The sequence below is a fragment of the Sinohyriopsis cumingii genome, chromosome 9, assembly GCF_028554795.1.
Source record: "Sinohyriopsis cumingii isolate HCF-2022 chromosome 9, ASM2855479v2, whole genome shotgun sequence".
NCBI lineage: Eukaryota > Metazoa > Mollusca > Bivalvia > Unionida > Unionidae > Sinohyriopsis > Sinohyriopsis cumingii.
The window spans coordinates 73,110,179-73,123,994 of record NC_142969.1 but is presented as its reverse complement, the minus strand read 5'-3'; the positions used below and the strand labels follow the sequence as shown (position 1 = coordinate 73,123,994).

The 13,816-nt window shown below is 33.5% G+C and overlaps 1 long non-coding RNA gene across 1 annotated transcript; it reads left to right on the top strand.

Moving 5' to 3' along the window:
• Positions 1 to 1,728: 1,728 nt before the first annotated feature.
• On the top strand, positions 1,729 to 13,513 carry LOC149792020 (uncharacterized). The gene is made up of 4 exons (XR_016423250.1): positions 1,729 to 1,890; positions 9,292 to 9,372; positions 11,520 to 11,651; positions 13,120 to 13,513. It is a non-coding gene; the product is annotated as an uncharacterized LOC149792020 (long non-coding RNA).
• The last annotated feature ends 303 nt before the right edge of the window (positions 13,514 to 13,816 follow it).

Below are 13,816 nucleotides of genomic sequence, written 5' to 3'. Positions count from 1 at the left end.
TTGAAAAGAATGAACAGTACTTCCAAAAAAGCCACTAGATCTAATAGTCTGATTGCGTCGGATTTAAAATGAATACTAATTGCCACAAACGAATAGAAAACAACTACTTTATTTGTCTAAGACTAATAGTTATGATAGAAAAAATATTCAACATTCAATAAATAATTGTTTATATCGAAAGTAAAGAGCAGGTTCGTAAATACGATGTGGTTCAAATAATCATTTCGAAATCACTATATCAATACAATCAAGTAATTGGGCAGATATCAGATCATAATCTTTGTCAGGTTATTTTAATTTTGTCAACAGGTTTTCTTATATATCTTTAAAAGACAAAAGTGTTTCAGAACATTACATCAATTGAAAAAAGAAATCTTCAACCACATAAAAATACCGTTCAATATTTCATTAATCAAACAATGCTTGCAATCTAAAATCATATAATGTTACTTGTTTAGGCTCTTTTAAACAGTAACAATAAAAAGTGAAGACAACAAGCTTATGAAGTGTAGAAAATAATTTATTTCCGTAGCGAAGAAAGGTGAAAAAGAAATCCAAGAATAATCCAAGAATTGCAAAATAGAAGTCCTAGTATTAAAATGCTCTAATGAATCTGAGTTCCAGTCCCGATTAAATCTGTAATGGAAGCGATGAAGTATGCTGTAGTCAGTTTAGTACTTATGTGTCTCCACACAAAATAATATTCCAGTGTTAGAATTACGTAAATAACGACAACTCTCCTTGTCCACGAATTCATTTTGAGCACAATTATTTCCAGGAAAAAATATAATCCTAAAATCAAAATAATTTGGAGATAAATAACAATTAAACTCAAACTGGTCACCACAAAAAATATGAATAGCAAGATCATGTAATGGAAGAATATCGAAAAAATATAAAACTGACATACATACAATTAAATTAAACCTAAGATAAATTAAATCAAAGATATATATATATATATATATATATATATATATATATATATATATATATATATATATATATATATATATATATATATATATATATATATATATATATATATATATACTAAATGTACCAGTACATGTTATATATAACAGTATTATATCTTATAACTGTTGCTTGTTTTAGGTACACTTTGCTGCAGAAACAAAAGCCGATGCCATTCCTGGCGAGGACAGTGATTGTGTGAAGATTTTCGGCTAATTTCATCCACATGTAACAGTTCAAAACATTTGAATTTTTTATACTATTTGTATGCATTTTCACCAGTATTCACAATACAAGTGAGTTATTGACAACAAATATCATTACGATTTGAATTACACTACTTCAAAGTTGATATACAACACCTGGATGGGAGAGCTAATTTTAAAAACAACTACGTCCTTTTACCGCGCACAAGTTTCAAAACTTTGCATTTTTATTTTACTCTGTTTTTCATTGTTAGTTTTTTTCCCCAGTCAAATCAATAATTTTCTTTGGAGATTCCGGGCCTGATAAATGACTGGGAGAACTTTGCACCCTGACGATTGCAATCTTTTGTCATACATTTTCATTCTTTGAAATTCTCCCAGGTTATTACTTGGCGGAACATTAACCTAAAATCATATTGAATCAAAAGGTGGTGCGGCGTTAAGAACTGAATTATTTTTGTTTGTTTCCTTTTTAGATTTCATTATCTGCACCCGTGTAATGCTCGCATTAGATATTGTACACCATGGAGTGCTTCTTGACATTTGCACACGATGCGATTGTGGACAAGGAAGAGTAGATCGTGCTTTGCATGTGACGGGAATGATAAAAACGATCGATTAAGCACATTGTGGGTGGGCATCACATTGGGTTTACCTTCATCGGATGTTTTCAACTTGACTTAAAGCTATATTGTATTCTTTATAACAGGTAAGTGGATATTTGAGCTTGCTTAGATTACAATAGTTCAAGAGTAGAACCAATGGAACCAGTCTGCTGCATTTCCTGAAGGCAATTATATTCACATACTAATATCCATGGCTACTTTGTTCTTACCTGTACGCACATGCCAAAAAGCATATATATGAAGTTTAATGGTCAACATCATATTAAGCAACGCGTCCAGCAGGTTAGTGTCATGAACATGATGGTTCTTAAAATTTTAAATTATTATACCAACGAATGGTAGGTAATTATTTATTATGTGTTTTATCTTAAATGCTTAAATTGTAAATTTAGTCTGAATATGGAGAAACGTCATTTCAGTTACACGACATCACAAAAATTAAATAAAACAATGTTGTCCCACTTCAATATTGACTTAAAATGCCCAAAGTATGTGCGCACCTACAGTGGCCTTCATATTAAATACCAATAAATCCAACGTGAACTTGCAACCTTTCACTGGCGTGGGCACTACTATACACGTATCCCTCTGCCATTAAAATTATAAATTTGCAAACAATGAAGCAATTCATATGCTGTTTTATTTTTATTTCAAGCATAACTGGAAAGTCGTGTCCACCATATACCACAGCTTAACAAGTGTTCTATTTTATTGAAGGTATCCTTAACCACGACAAGTACTTATTATACCAACTGAGAGCTGTAAAAATATTTAGATCTTATTTCAATTATTATCCTGACCTTATCAATTGTACAAAATGACAAAAAGATAAAATGCTCCCAAATATGACAGATATAACAACATTAAGTTTGCTTTTATTATCTCAGGTAATGTTTAAAGTAAAGATTCGTTGCGTGTCAGGTATGTTGAAAGTGTGCTGCGTGTATCTGAGGGGCCTCATGCCAAGATTATTGCATTATTGCCCGGCACAATAAAATGTATCCGGCATGCTTAAAATTGTCATATACAATTCGTGTAAGGTGAATGTAACAATTGCGGTTTACTTCCTCGTTTCACTAGAGTGATAATATTACCAGTCAAATAAAATTATCTCGATATGAACGATCACGATTAATCTGTCTCTTTGACTTATAGAATTATGATTTCCATTTTTGTAATTTTCATTTATTTGCTCAGTGGATGCTCTGTTATTCATATAATTGTTTTGACCTTATACATTCTTGAATTCAAACATTATGGGGTATGTTCTCTTACCCGTCTTCCACTTCCGTTTGTTTATTTGTTTGTGCGCTCCATTATGAAGTTCCTACTAATCCAATGGATGACGTGTGAAATCGCATATTGAACTAATTGGTTCACTGAAAATAAATCTGTGTCCAGACACACCTTAATGTGTAGTGTGATCTATAATATTAGTCGTCCTTCATAATATATGAATTGCTTAAGAGTTTAATTCTAAACCTTACGCCCAAATAATTACAGATAATAACACATTTTAGATATGACCAATTTATACATCTACGTATCTCTCTCTGTTTATCCTTGCATCAAAGAGTGCTTACTCTGCTACGCACGTCTCTTATTCGTCACGAAGACAATGACACATAATTTTGTCAATTTCTAAATCTCTAAAGTGAATCACTTTTTAAGACCAACAATGATGATTTCTCAAAACAAAACGTACAGTTTTGAAAGAGTAATCAGAAACTCTAAGGAGGTTTTTAAAAGTAGTGCAAATTCATTGCATTATAATATTTTCTTAAACTTATTATTATAAATGTCCTTGTTCCTCTTGAAACTTTATATTACGGTGCAGTTTATAGTCATTCAGCTAAAATAAAGACCGAACGTTTGTTTAAACCTTCCCTAGAGTATTACACTTATCTCAGTTATGAAGATATTTGTATGGCTACACTTTGGCCGGTTATTGTGTGCTTTATTAATTTATTATTGCTTTAAGTGTATTTGATATATACCATATGCAAAAGGAGAATAGATAAGTTGAAAGATTTACCACAGGCTAAAAGCGCGAAAATTTCTAATGTGTGCAGATTCCTACGTATATATTAAAACTCTGATACGTTACGTTTTGCTATTTATATCAAGTCCCATGCATACCATTGGTGGAACGATTGATCAGAAGAGATGGAAACACTGGGTAGCATGTACAGCATTAAGGAAAGATTGGCCAAAACAATAAAATCTGATCGCCGTACAGTCAGCTTATATTATCGCCGATTCAGTTCATATTCTTGCTTCATGTTTTTAAATGTTATGACTGAAAGAAGAATGTGCATCATATTTGTGGACGCTATTAATGCACAACGTAAGAAGAGAGTTTTGAATAGATACCTATTTAAAAGTTCTCAAACTGTAGCTAAAGAATTAATGTCACACATATGAAACTTAACAATATATAAACTTCCACGTAATTAAGCCTAGTAAATGTATATTTTATTTGGGATTACAGTTTATGCAGTTAATTTTTAGGGTCATATAACGTAACGCAATTTCATCTGCCCGGATGTCTCCATCCATCCCTATCTATCATGACTGAGCTATCTCACAGCTTCTATTACTTGTTTCCAAAGACAAAATGCATGCTTGGAAGACATGGCACTAAGCCAATGATCTGGTAAAAGGAATTATAATAATTAGAAATTTGAGAACTATTTTATATTTTAAAGGCATCTGTATCTACATACATACATACATACATACATACATACATACATACATACATACATACATACGTACGTACGTACATACATACACATCATTTATCGTTTTTATCGATAGAAATCGCCATAATCAAACATTGTATAAGGAAGACGTCAGAGGCATATCTCTATATCATATAACGTGCCTTAAAATAGACTGTGCAACGTATAAAGTGAAAATAGACTGTGCAACGTATAAAGTGAAAATAGACTGTGCAACGTATAAAGGGAAAATAATTCAATACGCTAGATATACATCATTCAATATCACATAGAAAACAAACTACAATGAAAGCTTGTCTCATACAGCAAATAAACCTTCCAAGTGCACGTGCAACGTGGTCTTCTCATCGTTAGAATGGTTAATTACATCCTCTTATTTCATATGATTTGTATCTGTCTGAGGTTTGGGGTCAAAATGCGATAAAACATGTTTGCTTTGATGTGAAGCCACGTAGTGCAATCTAAAGTTACAAGTATTATATGTTTCTGCCTTCACTGAAATATTCGTGATGAGAACTGATTTTTATCATGGACTGATATCAAAGAAGTCATTTCTTTTAAATGCGTTTTGTTGTGGTTGTTCAAGCAGTGTGGTCGAAATGCACATGTAAAGTAAGTGTGCAATATATTCGCGAGCAATGTATTTATTGACTAAGAAACAGAATCATGACGACATTTGGTTTTGGTGGTGTAGTGTAACACCTGACAAGCTCTACTGCGAGTTACTGTGATTCAGGCACACTGTCTTTCTTTTGGATCTTAGTGTAATTAAAATGCTGGTCTTCGTTTAGATGGGATAACTGTGCATAAGTAATATTAAGTAAAACTAATTGGTGGTCTGAACCCTCTTCGGGGGTGGGTGGGTGGGTGGGTGGGTGGTGGTGTTACAAAAGACTAAGCTTACTACGTTCTGTATTAGGCTTCAGGTTGCTTACTTCCTTCTCAGTGTCACTGCTCGTGCTAGTTAGTACCTTCCACCTTAGGGCTTACATAAGTATACAACATAACGTGGAAAGTACTGATCAGTATAAGCTGTAACAAACAATTGCATGAAAACGAGCATTTCAAAAACTAAAATTGAACAAAACAAAGTATACAAAAAATCGTAGGTAGCTGGTTACATACATACCATTACACTAACTGGGAAATCATCAGTTATAACTCGTGTGATATTCATTGGAAACATGTTTTGCTTTCTTTTCGGATAGATGTCCCAAGTTACAAAGAATGTTACATACATTTAATTGAAAACAGCATTGAAAATCTAGACAGAAAATTTAAATCTTTATCGAGTCCATCTCTTAAATCTTACAAATGATGACAAACCATATTGGTGTGATGCAGATAGGGTAGGTTTGTAAAATGAGTAATCTGACCAATTTGTATCATTTGAAGAAGATTCGTATAAATACTCCGATTTGTAATCGGAAGCACTTTGTTTGGTGATATTAATTCGTAGGACTCAACCCATAAGCAGATCATAGTATTACGACAAAGACTGGTCAAGCGTAGCAGAATGTATCAGTACAGAACGCAGAACCGAACATTATCTCAGGTCATGATTGTTCTATGAAGATATTAAAACAAATACTGAACTTACACAAATATACAAATCGTAGATACCAACGTAAAAATAATGTCCAATTTTAGAACAGTGCATTCATTTTTTTAAGGTATTATAAATTTGATAAGGATCATAACCATTTGTTCAATTATGAATACACGTCTCATCATTGCATTCATTTTCGAAACAACCTATACATGTAGACAAAGAAATCTATTAAACAAAATCCACAGGCTTGCAGAATCGAACCAATGACGAGCCAGCAAGTACAACATGTCAGATCTTGCTTTTTAGTAATCTGCAGTCAGTGATATTACAGAAACCTCAATCTCTCAAGGACCGGAAAGATTAAACATGACGGCAACAAGGCAAGGTTCGCGTGTACAATGTGATTATACTTCTATTTATTTAATCTTGATAATAAGTGTTACACCTGCATCAATCTGTAAATCTGAAATTCATTCAGTTGGGATAATACATACCATCCTAAAGTATTTTACGTTGACAATTTCAGGTTTAATGATTTGCCAAAATTATAAAATGTTAATTGATTAATGTTAACATTTAACCAATAAGACGAGTGGCGGTATATTGTTTCGTTTCCCTACGAGGAAAGGTAAACAATTGTCATTATAACTGTTGACAAAAAACAAGGATCCAACGTTTGACGTGGGTCTTTACTTTCCAAATTAACTCTGCAATGTCTATTGGACTTGTTTTAAATTCCACTTCAAGAGTAGTTGAATTATTTTATATGCTTATTCATTTTTCCACCATATTCGCACATACAATAACACTCACAAAGACACAAGTTTGTGTGACAGATTTTCCATCAATTTACTTGTTCTGATTAGGAACGAAATAAAATACGAACTGCTCAGTGTAAGTATGGCCATCAATGTTTGACCTATTCATCTCGTCATTCATAGTTGTCAACAAATGAAGCAGTAGCAAAGGTTTTCGCAGTCAAGGTTCTGGTCATAGTCTTGATTTGCAATATAAAGGTATCTGCATTTCGATAATTCCACAATTCACAAGGGTGCGTATCTTACGATTAATATCATGCCTTATTAGTTTTATTTGCTTGTATGCCTTGTATTGGTCTTCTACCTTTAACAAATGGAACACATTTTCCAGGGCAAATTGTGTCGAAACACTGCGCAAAAGAACCACACAATTCAGCTTGTGGTTGTCATAATATATTGCCTTTACAGTGTATTCAAACTAAAGCAAATATCCATTTTGTTCCATATTTGCAACCTTTATGTCATCCACTTGTACCCAACTGCACATGCTTCTAGATACAAAATGTAAATAAAACACCTATGTATCTGAATAAAACCAATGTACAGTTCATACAACGTGACAATACAAACATAATAATTAAAATCATAATCCCGCATCAGTATTTGAAAATAAATCAAATAAGGAAAGAAGTCACTAAATTAAAGGCCATAATATAGGAGATTGGGTCGTTTTTATACACGTTTACTACATGCGCTTTAGAAGCGAGAACCTGTGCACATTTCTCTCAAAAGGAGTACTTGTAACATAGTGTACGTTATAGGAAACTGCTTAGCTTTTGAAATGCGCTTTCAACAATGTATAAATTCTGTTAAAAGATTGTGAATAAGGTTGAAAGATTTTAAAACATCTTTAATGATTGCAAAACGTGTTCCGTGAGCTCAAATGTATGCTAACCTTAAGCAGATCGGCAGGCAGCACAACACGGGAGGAAATAGAGGTTTTCATCCGACACTGTAACTATTTGTCACAACAAATAACATTTAGCCCCCTTACCCCCTCTCATGAGATATTAGAAAAGTATTTTTGTCTGTAGAGTACATGTAAGCTCGTATGTATGTGTTTGTGGATTGTATTTCCCTTCCTGTACATCCTACCATCTTATGTGCTATTGTAATGATATGTATATTCTTATCCTTTTCGTTGATTACTAGTTGCGGGGTTTAAGATAGCACAAAACTGGATGTTGGTTAGATCATTGGGTGTTGCTCACGACAAAACGGCGTATTTGTAATCATCTGAGGATATTTGATGACATTTATCTTGGTCATGGACAATAACAAGTAGTTTCAACATTATTTGTCTTAGTATGCCCCATAATCTATTTGATCATTGAAAAATAAGTTCAAGCCCGCCCCTTCCCATTATGTCTCTCAGTTCCGTTCGGATATTAAAGTTTCTTTAAGCGCTAACTTTGGTTTATGACAAACTGTGCCATTTTCTGTCCCAGATTATCACGTATTTACTACAGGTAAGATTGTTTACCTGGCAATCGAGTCATATGCAGTTAGTATCCAATGTCGCAAAAATACATTGCCGATGTTTGGACCGTCTTACGTGTGTCCACGTAATAGATTGCAAATGAGAAGTTGATGCAATGCGTATAGGAGTTTCTTGCTTCATTATGTGTCCTAGGAACGTAAGATACATGTTCATTTTTAATAATATTGTTTTGGAGAATCAGGGAATGTCAAAGTAATGAATGCGATGCATTGCCTCCTAGTTAGTATTGTCCAAACATTTATTTGATTTTCTAGCTACGCCTACCTACCTTGTAATCGATAAGAAACTGATCCTAATTTTATTAAAACAAAATACATGCAATAATATATTAATATCGTGAACTCGCTATAACGGCTTTTATTGCTGTTCAAAAATGTTGATTAAAACAAGTATCAACAGTCATTACAATTATCAAATGCATATATTTCTTGTTTTGTCACAGTCGTCAACTTAAATGGAATCTAATCGGTTTATTTCAAATTTCATAAGTATATCTAATGCGTTGCACATTAACTGTATAATTATGAATTAGTAGTTGAGTTTGTAATATAACTAGTACAATTCAAGTGTTCAAGAAGCGACAACAAAACCTAATTGTAAGCATCCGTTGTAGATTAATCAGGTGCAATACAAAATACGGCATTCATCAAGACATATGTTTCAAATAAGCAAAAGCGCGTTTGTTACTTTAAAAATATTATCCTGTCTTATTTCAAGTATAAGTCTTAAAAAATGAAGGTGTATTTTCTAATCAACCAGAACAAACTCAAGAGAAACCAAGTTCTAAAAACGGTTGCATATATAATATTGAATATGACAATGTATGTAAATTACACTCGTGCTGATATGATTGTGTCACCTCATTTCAGATATACGTCGCTTCAGTGTAAAAGATGCAGACGATACAGACGCAGCAAACGATTCAAACACATACAGTTTATGTGGTGCAGGTGAGTATTTCTGTATAATATCATTAAATTTACAGATGTCCATTACTAATCATCTATGCATATGATTGGTTAACTAATGTTGGAAGAAGGTCCACAGTCCAGATTGCAAGTATGATTAATTTTTAATTACTGTTATACTCATAATAACTTGGAATATAAATTTCTTTTTAATAATCAGTCATCCAGATAAGTTCATGATCTTTCTTGTAATTATTTAAATCCTACATAAAAAAATTGAAAGTAAGGACATAGCAAGTAGAAAGGAAGAAAAGAAAGAAAGACAAATAAAATAAATATAATTTTGGATCTTTCGATTCACGCCCACGTCTCTTGCATTCACCAATCGTGCCATTCATCATCGACACTTTCCTCGAGGAAAGCACCAATCAGCGCTGTCAAATTTTAAAGTTTTGCATTTTTTTACGCATGGAGAGAGTGCAGATCCTACGAGACCTGGTACACTAGATCAATTGTGGCCTCACTCTCCGTCAACTGAAGAGGTTAACAAGTCTTTAAAAACAGCAAAGGGGATGAGAAATGCATGCGAATGCAAGAGAGGAAGAAGACGGAACTCGTAAGCCTAGACAAAACCTGGATTTGGTGCAGCAGAAGATGCAATCTAAGGAAAGATGAAGAATGGTGTCAGACGAACTCCAATGTCCTGCCAATACTGAATTACCCTTATGCCTCCAATTGTCATTCGCGTCTTGAATTCTACGTATATACCATAATGTTAATATTATGTATAATTTTATGTTCCTTTTGTGCCAAAAAGTTCCATGGTCTTCCCTACATATTACTACTTTAACTTTACGCTGCAAAATATCTGCCAAGGCATAGATGAATAACACCTAAGCGTTAAAAATTGACCATACCTTAAAAGTGTATTAAGTTCTCAAAACGTCTAAGCTTCATTTCGATTTTCCCTTTTCTTAAGTTCATTTGCATATAACGTTACACTTAAGTACATTCCATTTCAACGTATCTAATTGGATACTAATAAGACTATACTTTATGCAGAATGTATTTAGGCCGCTTTTGTTCAAATGCACTAAATTCCGAGAAAGAAGGCAACCTTGACTAGCCAAATGAGAATCTAACGTATCAGTGCAGCATTGAATAGTTATATTATGTCCATGGAGATGGAATGCATTCCTAAAGATATTCGAGTTCAAATACAGTTGTTAATCGGAGACCATTTTAGAGATAACTTGTTGCATGTGTATCGCTTTGTTCATGCCCCTAAAATATAGATGCTTCTATGTATGGGGCCCCTAGTGGCCGAGTGGTCTAAAGCGCTCACCGTTCCGGATCACTGCCATCTCACCTCTGTCTGCATGGGTTCGAGTCCAAGGCTCGGCTAACGTGGGTACGTGGGAAAGCCTGCCAGTAGCTTCTCGTGGGTCGGTGGTTCTTTCCTGGGTTTTCCAGGGTTCTTCCTCCACCAGTTATACTGGCCGCCATGTATAGCCTATTGTGTGCTGAAAAATGGCGTTAAAACCTAGAACAACAACAACAAAAAAGCTACTACGTATATTACGAATCCATATTACGTTGATCTGAGGAGCAATAGTAATAAATAAAAAAAAAAAACGGTTTATGTATGTTGATTGTTAGTGAAATAAAAAAACTCGGGGGTAATTGCTTCAACTAGATATATGTTTTGTTGATTTGTAAACTTCTGATATAACTAATCTGTCGAACGTGTGCATGCAACTGAGTGCATAATATGTACCAGTAGCACTAGAACATGAAACCTAGGTCAGTATTTCCTCCTGTTGGAAACAACACATGTCATGACAACAGGTGCGTCCTCACAACAGTTGCAAGCATATTCCTGTTGTCAACAGATCACATGTGGCACTACTCCTAACTCTCGTTATTTACTTATTTATTTGTTATAAATTATCATTCTTTAAAAGGCAAATCAGGTATTAATATAGCGACTCTTTTAAGGATGTTTGGAACGTTAATACTTGCTGGCATTATATCAGTCATCTGTGACAAGTCAGCAGAGTATGTTGGATTATCTATATTAGGTATAGAGCAGTTTAACATATACTAGACCCAGCAGGGCAACAATGTTAATGTTTTAACTTACTAAATACCATGTAACCTAATATTTTACCCTTTTCTCTTTGAAACAGCAACAACAACCATCATTCGTTGTGGTTCAGCCCGAACCAGAAAAAGAATGGAATTGGTGTGATTGGCTTTTGTGTATCCTCGCTGTCCTCTTCAGTCCCGTTATATTCGTCTGCCTCATCATTTACTATTGTGTAAGCATGTTTTTCCATTATAATAGTGTTTAAAAGCTAACTCGTGTTTCGCTAGAACTATGATGTTTTAACATACATTGCGTTCACACTATCGATGTATCGGTGATACATGCTACCATATGGCATCTATGATTACGAACAATCCACAAACACGTGCTCACATTCATTTAGTATTCTCACGTTTGATTGGCAATGACCAGGAAGTTGTTTGTAATAATTGTTTGTAATCTTGAGCTAGGTCTATTGCTGACATTAGGTCTGTGAAAGCAAAGCATGCTATTTATATTTGTATATTACTGTCAGGCGATTTGCTTCTTATTTCCTTTAAACACTAAGAGTGATTTCTAAGCAGACAATATTCAATCTTAAATATGATAGTGGTGTAAAGGAATTTTACAAATGACAACAGTAAATTTAAATCGTATTCCACCATATATGTATAGCACTTCGTATTGACGGTAATATCAAAGGAAGGTAAAAAGTTTGATTTCGATAAGATGTTTTGCCAGGTTATAGGTTTAGTCGTCAAGCAAGGACAAGAAAATATCATAGAAGATCTGGTTTTACTGTTTCTATAATCTCGGATATATTTTATCATGATGTTTAAAAATCCAAAATGTGATATTTTTACAAATGATGAAGCCTCGAGTTAAGATTCATTGCTTTTATATGATATATCAAACGTATTCTGGAATGAAAATTCTAAAATTATACTCACTCTTTCACGCAATACATTCACTCACAAAATCTTTTCACAAACTCACCAGTCCTTCCTAGGTTAAAATAAATATACGTGATTTAAAAATGCGATTACTTAAACATACTCTATCTCAGTACATTACATGTTTGTCACTTTGTATACTATCTGAACCTATCTAAAAACAATACAAATGCGATCCAGCAATGCGTCACAGTGGGTTTATCGTTGCTGTCAAGAAATGGGAAATAACTTGAGAACAACACAAACACCGTCTGGTCAAATTTATTTATCGAAGAATAAGTTCCAATTCTGAAATAATATAAGTCAGTTTATAGTTGTTTGCTGAAGCTAACAAACTGCTTGTTAGTTTTGCTGCACATTCAAGTTTTTGTAGGCACACGACATAAAGTGTCGCATGAATTGATGGGAAACTTTATATTTTCACATACGAAATTATAAGGATACATTTCTTACATGTAAGAATAGAGTAATGAAAAAACATTTAATAATTGTTTAGCCAGTAAGTTTCTTTAGTCCAAATAATCAGAGTAATATATGTAATGTTGTCATTAAATGAATGAAACAAACAAATAAATACATATGATCTAGTAACGCTCGTGGATTTTAACTTTCCACTCCTGCATGGGAACAAAATCGCTTTGAATGATTGAAGCATCAAGAATTTAAGAATGTATGTAATGCTTTTTTTTACTAGATTATGGTTTCATCGATGTATTGACTGATTTCTTGTCTACTTGATTCTTACAGAGCAAAAATGATGACTGAATCTGGAATAAATAGGTCAGCAGCCTGCAATGAAGAAATGAAGACTTTTTATCAGTTGAGGCACAATTTTAAGATTTATATCTGAGATACATCTGTTATATATAATGTGTTACGCGTCAATCATTTTAATGGGAAAAAATGAAATAAAGTTTGAATTTTCATAACTTCTCTAAACAAAATATAAAGAATTTGAAAATTAGTTATACAAGCAATATTATAGATGCAATAATTTAAAGAGAGACTATCTACATTGAAGTCCTCAATGTCCATTTTTCCTAAAACAATTAGTTAATTTTATCTTAACTGTTGATGCTTATCATGGTATACATTGACAAATGTACTCATGGGAAATTTAATAAATTAATGTTTAAATGCACTTATAAATATCTTTCTGTACCTCAGACCAGTTCAAGAGTTTATTTCAGAACCAAGTAATATAGTCCGAACGAGCGAGCACCGGCCTATCACTTCAAATGAACGACTGAATCTCAAACAGGCATATATTTGCTTGACCAGTGGATGTAATGGCACACTTCGTTTTTCTTAAATTCTCTCACCTATATGGGATTCCAATTTATCATGGGATTATACTAGTACTTCAATTTTGTCAAAGGAAATGTTTGAGTTTGTTTTTCAGCAATGCCTAGTACGGTAAACTCCTGGTAACACAAAGCCCAAT